Raw genomic sequence first — 12,529 nt, forward strand, 5'->3', positions numbered from 1 at the left:
CAGCACCAGCTACGCCCTGGTCTGAAGCCTGCCTGATCAACGTTCTCTAGGATAACGCTACTTATTCTGTTATATACTAGCCTTTCAAAAAGCTTGTAGTAGCAGCTATGAAGGGCAATGGGGCGATAGCTTTCTACCATGTTGCTGGGTTTGCCAGATTTCAGAAAAGATATTTTCTTCGCCTTTTTGAACTCCAATGGAAGTTGACCAGTCAGCAGGATGTCAGTGAGGAATTCTGCCAGCCATTTCTTAGCTTTTCCTCCCATATGGATCAGGAATTCTGGATGGATACCATCGAATCCAGCCGCCTTAAGAGGTCTGAGGTCCTTCAGTCCAGAGTCACTGTCAGAAACTGTGAAGAGATGGGTATACTCAGATGAGGGAGATGCCATGTTTTTCAGCTCACGAAGCTGTCGTCTCATATGTCTTGTATGTCTCTTGTCAGGAGGCACCCTTGAGGTAGTAATGATGTGGGAAGCAATTTGGTCTGGTGTTACTTTCAGATATTGGTCCTTTAGTGCTTTATAAATTGCTTCACACGTTTCATGTATTATTTTAGTTAATGCGCACTGTGGTATTCGAGTGCTGTACTGTAAGCTAGAGTAACTCTCTCCTGTAGCTAGAAATTGGAATGTTACTGTGAGCCTTCATCTGCAGATATAGCAGTTTTTTTTAAAGTGAGTATTGTGCTTTGTGATATGACGAGACACTTCACTGAGCAAATACTGAAATGTATGCTCATCCATTCTTAAGTAATTTATGTACGACTTGACGTCGCCGGCCGGTGTGGCCGTGCGGTTCTAAGCGCGTCAATTTGGAACCGCGTGACCACTACGGTCGCAGGTTCGAATCCTGCCTCGGGCATGGATGTGTGTGATGTCATTAGGTTAGTTAGGTTTAAGTAGTTCTAAGTTCTAGGGGACTGATGACCTCAGTAGTTAAGTCCCATAGTGCTCAGAGCCATTTGAACCATTTGAACTTGACGTCCTTCACTAGAAGCTCACGTAACAAATTTTGTTGAATGCTTTTATCGTCTCGCCGTTAAACCCATGGCTTCACCCAGGTGCGTTTCTTTTTTCTGCCCCCACTTCTCTTCCAAATGCGTACACAGTGCAATCGTGGTACATGCAACTGCTGCGCATAATAAGTCGTTGTTGTCAGCCATCTTGAACTTTGACGAAAAATATGATGACAGGGTAATATCCCTTTTTAGCGCCACGTCAAATTACTTTGTCCAACAAATTTGACGAATATTTGATCATATCTTTGATCAAATCTTTGTCAAAGATATACGATAGTGTAATACCGGCCTAAGCCAAATAGGGAATATGGACGAAACTCCTCTGAAATTTATTTTCCTTATAACAAAACTGTTGCCATGAAAGATGCTAAAACTGTGACTATAAAAACAAGTGGACATGAAACAGTGCACTACGCTATTATCCTTTCATGTTGTGCAGACGGCACTAAACTTAATAAAATGATCATTTTCAGGCGCAGAACAATGCCAAAACTTTCTGAAATACCGCCAGTGTTGTTGTTCCCGCACATGACATGGTTGGATGGACGAAGCTGGTATGAAATTGTGAATTAACAGATTGTGGGGGAAAAGGAAAGGTGCTTTATTGAAGAACAGTTCTCTTTTTGTTTTAGACCAGTTTAGAAGTAATTTGAAAAATTCTGTGAAAGAAAAATTGAGACAGGGAAATACATGGCTCGCTGTTATTCTGGGAAAGCTTACTTCACAACTGCAACCGCCTGATGCGTCGATAAATAAACCATTTAAAGTGCACATGTGAGAGGACTGGAACAAATGGATGATGGATGAAAGAAACCCAGCATGAATCCACGCCGAAGGGAGCTTTAAAACGACCTACAATGAAAGCGTGTCAGTGGATGGGAAAACAGTCGTGGTTTAGAGTACGAGAAGACATATAAATGAAGATATATATAGTTAAGGCTCACCGGCCATTTGACCATCTTCTTATCTTCTTCTGTGCAGATGTACAAACAGTGCCCGAACTTTTACGGGAAACGGCAGTAAAGCCGCGAGTAATGAGTATAAAGGACTGGGACACTATGAATATAGTGCGGGACAATAACTTGCGAATGTGGGTCTCACGGGAGGTGTGCCAGAGGTGAGTCCCTGCAGTCGCACTATCCTCTGTGTCCTCGCTGGCTCAGATGGACGTGCTCGCATCGGCGGTACATATACTAAAATTGGAACGATAGAGAGAAGATTAGCATGGCCCCTGCGCAAGGATGACACAAGCCGGCACGGTAGCTCAGCGTGTTCGGGCAGAGGGTTAGCTGCCCTCGGTAATAAAAAAACTGAGTTAATGGATCAACGACGAATTGAAACGGGTGTCTTGCGACATCCGCCCCGAGCAGATTCAACGAACAAAATTAGATTAATATAAGGAAAAAAAAAAGATGGATAGCGCGTCTACCATGTAAGCAGGAGATCTCGGGTTCGAGTTCCGGTTGGGGCACACATTTTCAACTGTCCTCGTTGACTTACGTCAATACGTATATGCAGCTAGGGGTATTCATTTCATTGTAATGAGAAGACATTGTTAAATCTTCCAAGAAGTGTGGCTAAGTAACGCTCTTGATGACAGTGAAGATCATCTTATACAGGGTGTTACAAACAGGTACGGCCAAACACTCAGGAAACATTCCTCACACGCAAAGAAAGAAAATATGTTATGTGGACATGTGTCCGGAAACGCTTACTTCCCATGTTAGAGCTCATTTTATTACTTCTCTTCAAATCACATTAATCATGGAATGGAAACACACAGCAACAGAACGTACCAGCGTGACTTCAAACATTTGGTTACAGGAAATGTTCAAAATGTCCTCCGTTAGCGAGGATACGTGCATCCACCCTCCGTCGCATGGAATCCCTGATGCGCTGATGCAGCCCTGGAGAGTGGCGTATTGTATCACAGCCGTCCACAATACGAGCACGAAGAGTCTCTACATTTGGTACCGGGGTTGCGTAGACAAGAGTTTTCAAATGCCCCCATAAATGAAAGTCAAGAGGGTTGAGGTCAGGAGACCGTGGAGGCCATGGAATTGGTCCGCCTCTACCAATCCATCGGTCAGCGAATCTGTTGTTGATAAGCGTACGAACACTTCGACTGAAATGTGCAGGAGCTCCATCGTGCATGAACCACATGTTGTGTCGTACTTGCAAAGGCACATGTTCTAGCAGCACAGGTAGAGTATCCCGTATGAAATCATGATAACGTGCTCCATTGAGCGTAGGTGGAAGAACATGGGGCCCAATCACATCACCAACAATGCCTGCCCAAACCTTCACAGAACGTTCACACAAGCACCGAAGTCAACACTACCTTCCTTCAATTGGGCCAACTGGCGGTGAATCGAGGAAGTACAGTACATACTGACGAAACTAAAATGAGCTCTAACATGAAAATTAAGCGTTTCCGGACACATGTCCACATAACATCCTTTCTTTATTTGTGTGTGAGGAATGTTTCCTGAAAGTCTGGCCGTACCTTTTTGTAACACCCTGTATAATGAGAGGAGAACGATGACGACGAAGAAGAAAGTTCAGATGACGACTTTCAGGGGTTATAATAGTCAGTTCGGTTTTATAAACTAAGAACTTTTTTGGTCTCGCTTTGCAATCTAATAATAAAAATGGTAAAAATGTTATTCATTGAAAAAACGCTTAAAAATCAAAAGCGTCTTACAGTCCATAGCACCTTATAGTCCGTAAAATACAGTAAACGTGAAATTCAAAGCATTAAAAAAATATTTTTGAAATATTCTCTCATAGTTTCCAAACATTTGTCAGAACTGTTTAAGAAAATTGATGTAGCGTTTGGTGCACCATTAAAAAATGTGCTATTAAAATTACAGTCATCCACACCATATAAGTGCATATATGTCCCCTTCCGATTCAGAAATGTAATTTGCTTAGGACAAAGTCCCAGTAATCCAGCGGTGTAATGGAATGAGATGTGTGTAACTTCATCTCCAAACGTCTTTCAGAACTATTTAGGTACAATGACGCTATCTGTGGTACTCGCTCCCGCCATTAACAAATGTTCCATTAAAAGTAGAGTCTTTCATGTCATATACCTGCAAATAGGCTCCATTCTAATTTCGAAATGTAATTTGCCTACGAAGAAAAAAATATCCAGCAATCCTGCGGTGCATTGGAATCAGACGCATGTAACACAGGTCCCAAACGACTGTCAGGGCTATTTAAGTACAGTGATGCTGTGTAGGGTACCCCCTTCCATAGGTAACAAATGTTCCAGTAAAACCACAGTCTTCTGCAATATATACATCCGATATTGATTTTTCACATATGCTTCCATATCACTAGCATTTAGACAGGATCAAACTCGAATTGTCCACTTCAACAGTTATAAATCTGATCTTAAAAACCAGGTTCTTTTCAATGGAGAAAGAGGTAAACGTTTCTCCCAAACGTTATGTAGTCACAGATATCCTTTCTGATTATCCGAATCCATAACCATCGATAGTCATCCATACAACGCCATTGAAATACTACAGGTTGATGATCCATTTCAAGTTCAACCGGTGCTGCCTTAGACGGATATTTTTATGCAGGCTGTATGCATACCAATTTCTTCTAATATACACCGTGCTCCTGCCTATGGAATATGGTATAATGTCTCTAGAGTGCATAGACTTCCCCCTATTAAATTACTGATATATAACATCATCCTTTCATCCAGCATATAACGTACACATTAAGAAACCAAGCACATTCAACCGCCAATGCCGATTACTTATGCTTTATACTAAAGTAATACGACGCATGACTGTACGCAGCATTCAGAGTTTCTTTTTTCCTGAAATAAACCACAATTCAGAATCTACGTCGCTAATAGCTTATTGGGGCATACATGTTGCAAAGCACTTGGTATCGGATCAGATGAAACTCTATAGCGCAGATCTTAACGATAGTACTCTGCTGCGGGACTAAATGGTGTTTTTTTTTCCTTTTTACCACATGGAAGACTGCAAACGTTGACAGAACAGTGGTATTGTATGTCTGTTCCATGCTAAAAAATTAACGATTCTTCAACACAGGTCAGGTGTTAACATCAAGTGCAATCATAACTATCATATTAAGAACAGACCTGATGTACGGAAAAACAAGAAAAGATCGCATTTTGACGATAATGCTGTATTCTTCGCAGTATGTGTTAACAAAGTATAAAAAGTACATCACAAAACAACAGTATCTCTTACAACATCGTTACTTTCGTCAAAAATGCTCTTGCTCTAGCTAAAACTGCTCTGTGACACACAAAACACGAGGAAAGGGTAGGTCCACATTTAACGCAAGCAGAAATATGTCTGCTTGGAAAGTCTACTGCTCCCACTTCTTCCTGAAAGCAAATTTTACACAGGTGAGCGTTTTCAGAAGCTCTCACAGTCACATGGTGTTTTGTTGCTGCTTGCAGAAGATTTAATGGAGGTTTAATTGCGGGGTCATCGAGAATCGAGAACTGCGCAAGAGGTATCGACTACCGCAATGATACTGCACAGCAAAGCGATATGACGTGCCGCCAATGAGATGCTAGGAAGTAGTGCCTTCTGTAGGCCCGAGGCGCCGCCGCCGCGCCTCTGCCAGGAAATGGCGTCGCCAGAGGCTAATAGGGCAGTTCTGTTCTAGGTCACAGCCTGCCCACTTCCAGAAAGTTCCTGTCGGAGTAACGTCGTTGTGCTGATTATTCGCCGTGACACAACCCTGTCAACCGTCGGGTAGTGAAGGGACTTCCGTCTCTCCGCAAGCTACCATGCATTGCGTGGTGGGGCGGGGGGAAGTGGGCGTGGTATCTGTACCACTACTAATCGTATCCTTCCCTAACCCACTTTCAAATAGAGTGAGCGAAAGAAACACTGTCTATATGCCTCCATATGTTCGTTAATTTATTGTATCTTATCTTTGTGGTCCTTAAGGGAACTTGCATGTGAATAACTAATCGATTTTTTAATTATTGTCTAAAAAAATTCTCTGTGGTTTTCTGAACGAGAAAAAGTTTACTTCAAGGGATATGGACCACAGAGAGTACCAAAATTAGTGGTCCTTAAGGGAATCTGTACGTGAATAACTAATCGATTTTTTTAAATTTTTGTCTTAAAAGAATTCTCTATGGTTTTCTGAACGAGAACAAGTTTACTTCAAGGGAAAAGGACCACAGAAAGTACCAAAATTAGTGGCTGCACACACCACGACGTCCCCATGGTACTCAGTCAGCTGTATTAAAAATAAAGTTTTGCTCTAATTTATTTCGTTTTTATGACTTTTTAGTTCCTTAAGTTGGCTAACCTGTAAAACTTTACAGTTGGTTATCTTTTGTTTATACAGAGAGTTTAGTCATTGTTTGCTGTTGTTTTGGCGCGGATATTTTGTTTACAGCGAAGTAATTGTGTGCATGAGTTTCTTATTATGTTTGTGCGTTTCTTATTCCACTTGAAAGCAATGGGAAGAATTAAGAAGTTCGGTCTTAAACAACGTATATTTTATGGAAATCGGCTCACCAAACGGATTAACACTGCTAATACTGAAATACAACGAGGTAAAACACTTGACTCAGCTACAGCTACTCCTAGTGCTTCGAAGCTAAAACTGAAATTTTTAGACAATGGGCTTGACAGTATTAATGCTGATAATATTGAGACGACAACTATTGATTCAGGTGTTGTTACTGTTGAACTGTCTGCTCCATCTGAACTATTAAGTAAAGCTTTGCAGTGCAAGGAATGTGGCAATAGTGGTGTGAAGATAGCTGAGGAGATACGCACTAGAAGAGGTTGTGCATCAAAACTAAGAATTGTTTGTAATTTTTGTGATTTAAGCGGATGTGGTTATATTTGTGGCGCAAATTCTCTGTGCTCTTATGGACTCACCTCCCCCAACAAGGTTTACAGGTTTAACAAAATTATTCTACAGACTTTAGAAGAAGTAGCAAATGATAATATGAAAAATGCTGTTTAGGAAAGTGTAGACATGTGTAAATGAAAATGATAATCTTATTTTATTACATTGAGTAATTACTAAATAATTTTTCTCCCGGCTAAAGATTTGGCCAAGTTGCTAAAGAACTCCAAGTTAACGTTGTGTTAAAGTGTTGTCTGTAAGTTGTGTACGTGTCACTAAATCACAGTTCATACAACAGATTCTATACAACTATTGATTATGATGGAAACAGTTATCTTCAGCAAAATGATCATTAAAACCATCGAATATCAGCCGCACACAACACTGACGTATGTTACCTGAAACAATATTCTTCGCAACTCGTGCGTAATTAATTTCGGCTCCATACATCAGCTAGAAAAGTTTGTTATAAGGATCGTGCTATGAGTACTGTTTTTAAAGAACCAATCTGATTCGAATTATTTTCATTAAAATGAGTTCGGAACCACCGGTGCACATTTATTTTTAGACATTTTTATTACCTTCGGCATTTATGTCTGAAGAGTTGCGTAATTTGAATTTGCTGCTGATATAATTGTTAAGATGGCGGCAGACAATTGATAGAGACTTTCTGTTGTTAGAGCAAATGGGATAAGTGTTTGAAATGCTTATTAAACTTTACTTTCGTATTGTGCACTATTTAGACTTCATCAAGCAAACATTTGATTTTTTTCTAAGGAAAACACAGACAAAAACGCGATACAAATCGCTATCAACAATGGCTGCGCTCCTTGCAGCGGAAAGAAATAATTAACAAAGATAATGCTTAATGAGAGAGCAATTAAAGTTACAAATAATTATTCACTGATATTTATAATAATAATGAACTGTATTCTCAAGTAATAATTAACAAATAATTACAATTTCTTAACAGACCTCAGTTTGATATGCATCTTGTGTCCTGAACCTACAAAAGCCAACCAACAAAAGGTAAAAACAAAGGAAGACAAACGCAGATCATAAAAGGAATTTGCAATTATCATTGTCTTTGTATGATACACATCGATATGTCCAATTACATCATAAAATATTATATAAATAATTCATATTTATTTCACTGTTTTTTCATATGTCGGATCGATAATGTTTGTAACTGTTAGAGACAAATTCCTCTCGTCGCACTGTATCTAAAATTTGTCACGTGGATGTTACACATGAATGACAGCGATACAGGTATGTCAGCAGCCCTGGATGCAGTCTGGCAATGAAGAGGCAATAGTTCCCTAAATGGTGTAGTGAGAGCTATCTCCTTGGACAATGGTAAAGTCATTGATGTGGAGTGTATTACCAAGTACTGTCTTGACTGTACTTGTGGAACTGAAAATCATAAATATCTGATTAATTTTAGTGGTTATAGGGGAGGGATGGAATCTGAAGGTGTTGTGAAGATATTTTACAAGTCAGTGGAGAAATGTGGTGTGATTTATACGTCTTACCTAGGAGAGGGAGACTCAAAAGAGCACCAAAAAGTTTGTGAATCCAAACCTTATGCTGACACAAAAATTGAAAAAATGGAATGTGTTGCACATGTAGGGAAAAGGTTAGGTACAGGACTGAGGAACTTGAAGAGGAATTAGGAGGGAAAGAAATAACCTGATGGTAAGTGCATTAGTGGATGTGGTCGGCTTACATACGAAGAAACAGACAGGTTGCAGTATTATTATGGACAAGCCATTAGATAAACTAAAAATGTCCTCGAGGGAATGAAAAAGGCAGCGTGGGTTACCTTGTTTCATAAATCCTCCACAGAAGACAACCCATGTTATGCATTCTGCCCACCTGGCCGAGATTCATGATGTGGCTACCAGAGGGCTGTTACTCAAGGTGAGACCTACAATCATAAACATTCATTGCCATTTGCTATAAAACCTATATATAGGGATCTTAGTGACACACGACTATTAGAGAAATTTTTACATGGTAGGAGTCAAAATCTAAATGAAAGTTTCTACAATTGTGTATGGGAACAGATACCAAAAACTGTTCTATCAGGACTAAATACTTTGAAAATAAGTGTTCTGGATGCTGTTTTACATTTCAGTGAAGGTGTAGTGTCAAGGTTTAATATTACAGAACCGATGGGATAGCCTGGTGGACTAAATACGCATAAAGCTCTAATAGAAATTGACTGAAGGAGACTCTTCGAAGCAGAAAAATCAATGTTGGAAGCCACCAAAGAAGCAATAATAATAAGAAGTGTGAAAAAGAGAAGGGAGGAGGAACAACACAGGAAACAAGACGAAAATGGACCTAGGATGCATTATTGGCATGCAGGTTTAATTGAAAAATGAAGTTTTAACTTTAACTTGAATTTCTCGAGTTAAATCATTTTATGTTCTGTAACACTCTGTCTAAAATCTATTAAAGACAGAGATCTGAAATTTTGTGTCGTTTTAACTTTAACTTGTTTTTCCAGACATTTAAATTACTTTATGTTCTGGTACACTCTGTCTAAAAACTATTAGAGATAGCTGAAATTTTGTATACTGTCTTAAAACATGCTGAACTAAAAAGTAGGCTACTCTTGTGACTTAACTTTGAAAATAAAATCCTTCCTTGAAGAAAACCCCTGAATTCATTTTTATATTCATACTTAAAAAATTTTTGTACCACAATTAATGACACCACCATCTAATCAATAGTCTGCTTTAAAGATAACAGTGTAAAGAACTTACAGGAAAAAACAAGCCTTCTACTTTGTATTTTGAGTACCATGTATCTATGATGTACATAAATAATTAGCATGGTTTATTTCACTTACAACAAAAAAATACAATTTAAAAAAGTGTGAGAGCTAAAGCTGCAGTTCATACATAAAAATGTTTCCAACTGATGTCTTAAAAGATGATAATCATTATATGGACTTACAAATCTTATTCTTTGAGTTACACTGTTTAGAGATCTGACTTTTTTTTTCAAGATTTCCGCTGGTATTCACGGACTCTTAAGCAACATGTATGTTGGCAGCGGCAGAATTCTTCTGCAGTCAGCTTCAAATGTCAGTTCCCAATAGCGTTCCTCGACAAGAACATTGCCTTTCGTCCAGGGATTCACATTTGAGTTGTCCGTCTGAGAAAGACAGAAAAACTTCTGCGAGCCTGGAATCATTAACAGTTGTCTAGAACACCGAGCGCGACTTGTCGGCAGGGAGCAGTATAACCCCGATGTGCAGCCAGACAGACGTTCGTGGCCCGGTGGCGGCGGTGGCAGCTGTTCGTATGGGAGCCGGTGGCGGCGGCTGGCATGGGGATGGAGGCGTTGTGGGGGTGGAGAAGAGAGTAAAACATTCTACTGCGCCCATAGACCAACAGATCTCAGCAAAAGTAGTTCGGGAGCAGTATACCGGAATTCTAAGTGACTTACATCCACCAGCATGACCGGGCAACCAAGAGACGGAACGTAATTAGTGCTGGTTACCTCAGCTATTTCATGGCGGTTACCATCCATTTTTATATTGGAGAAAGTGACTACCTACCCAGTGGCTATTTACAATTTGTACAGAAACCAGATGGCAGTTATAAGAGTCGAGGGGCATGAAAGGAAAGCAGTGGTTGGGAAGGGAGTGAGACAGGGCTGTAGCCTCTCCCCGATATTATTCAATTTGTATATCGAGCAAGCAGTAAAGGAAACAAAAGAAAAATTCGGAGTAGGTATTAAAATTCATAGAGAAGAAATAAAAACTTTGAGGTTCGCCGATGACATTGTAATTCTGTCAGAGACAGCGAAGGACTTTAGAAGAGCAGTTGAACGGAATAGACAGTGTCTTGAAAGGAGGATATAAGATGAACACCAACAAAAGCAAAACGAGGATCATGGAATGCAGTCGAATTAAGTCAGGTGATGCTGAGGGAATTAGATTAGTAAATGAGACACTTAAAGTAGTAAATGAGTTTTGCTATTTGGGGAGCAAAATAACTGATGGTCGAAGTAGAGAGGATATAAAATGTAGACTGGCAATGGCAAGGAAAGAGTTTCTGAAGGAGAGAAATTTGTTAACATCGAGTATAGATATAAGTGTCAGGAAGTCGCTTCTGAAATTATTTGTATGGAGTGTAGCCATGTATGGAAGTGAAACATGGACGATAAATAGTTTGGACAAGAAGAGAATAGAAGCTTTCGAAATGTGGTGCTACAGAAGAATGTTGAAGATTAGATGAGTAGATCACATAACTAATGAGGAGGTATAGAATAGAATTGGGGAGAAGAGGAGTTTGTGGCACAACTTGACTAGAAGAAGGGACCGGTTGGTGGGGCATGTCCTGAGGCATCAAGGGATCGCAAATTTAGTATTGGAGGTCAGCGTGGAGGGTAAAAATCGTAGAGGGAGACCAAGAGATGAATACACTAAGCAGATTCAGAAGGATGTAGGTTGCAGTAAGTACTGGGGGATGAAGAAGCTTGCACAGGAAGAGTAGCATGGAGAGCTGCATCATACCAGTCTCGGGACTGAAGACCACAACAACAACAACCCAGTGGGAAGCCCTAGAGTCGTCACGGAACCGACTCTAACGGTTAGCTGGCGAGTGTAATCCGACTGCAGGATGATGATGATGATGATGATGATGATGATGTTTGGTTTCTGGGGCTGTCATCAGCGCCCGTACAAAGTCCAAATTTTTACACAATCCATTTTCTTTTCACAATCCAGTTTAGTCACTCTCACAAATTATCATGATGATGATGATGACGAAATGATGAGGAAAACACAAACTCCCAAACCCCGGGCAGAGAAAATCCACAACCCGGCAGGGAATCTAACCTGGGACCCCGTGATCAGCAGCAGCGCTAGCCCCTAGACCACGAGCTGCGGACCGACTCTAAGATAAAAATACTCATCATGCAAACGGGCTCTCATGATCAATTTAATTAATTAATCAATCAATTTGATGGCAGGTGGAAGCGAGGGTGAGAGTACAATGGATATGATTCGCGAGTTCGAGCGGTAATGGGGCGTTTTTCGATGCGGCGAGATCTTTTAACGACATTTCAATCTCCCACCTACTCGGGGGGAACGGCTATCGTAATAAAATCCACCATATTACTGAATTTATAAAGCGATATGTAGTATTAACCTGATATTTACAACTCCTGTTTGCTGCTATTTGCCTACTTAGAGACTTTGTATGTGATGAGGCATATGGCTAACTTAGGAGAGTTCGAAAGTGAGGAGGTATCCTGTGACGGACGTACAGCAAGCTCTTAACACTGTGTCATGAGCGAAAAATGAGTGCAGTATTCTAGTTCTGTGTTGCAGAACGTAACAGATATTACGCTGATTAAAACACCTTTTTTTTCCTTGATGAGAGAATACTTTGAGGAAATACAGCCTATGCCATAAAGTTGTACAGGATTTTCACAAGAAGTAACGATACTTTTAGCGATGCGAAAACGCGTATGCTCTGACTTTTTTCCGTCTTTGACAAAAAAGCGTATAAAAGAGAGAACTCTATTTACACTTCGCGTTAGAAATTCGAGGTGTATAGGCAACAACATCCCTGTTTCAGGTTGAGTAATGTAGATATTTTGAGCTGG

The 12,529-nt window shown here is 40.2% G+C and overlaps 1 non-coding gene across 1 annotated transcript; it reads left to right on the plus strand.

Moving 5' to 3' along the window:
- The first annotated feature begins 2,190 nt into the window (after positions 1 to 2,190).
- On the plus strand, positions 2,191 to 2,296 carry LOC124778158. The gene has a single exon (XR_007015870.1). It is a non-coding gene; the product is annotated as a U6 spliceosomal RNA (small nuclear RNA).
- Positions 2,297 to 12,529: the final 10,233 nt, after the last annotated feature.

This window comes from Schistocerca piceifrons, chromosome 2 (genome assembly GCF_021461385.2).
Source record: "Schistocerca piceifrons isolate TAMUIC-IGC-003096 chromosome 2, iqSchPice1.1, whole genome shotgun sequence".
Classification (NCBI taxonomy): domain Eukaryota; kingdom Metazoa; phylum Arthropoda; class Insecta; order Orthoptera; family Acrididae; genus Schistocerca; species Schistocerca piceifrons.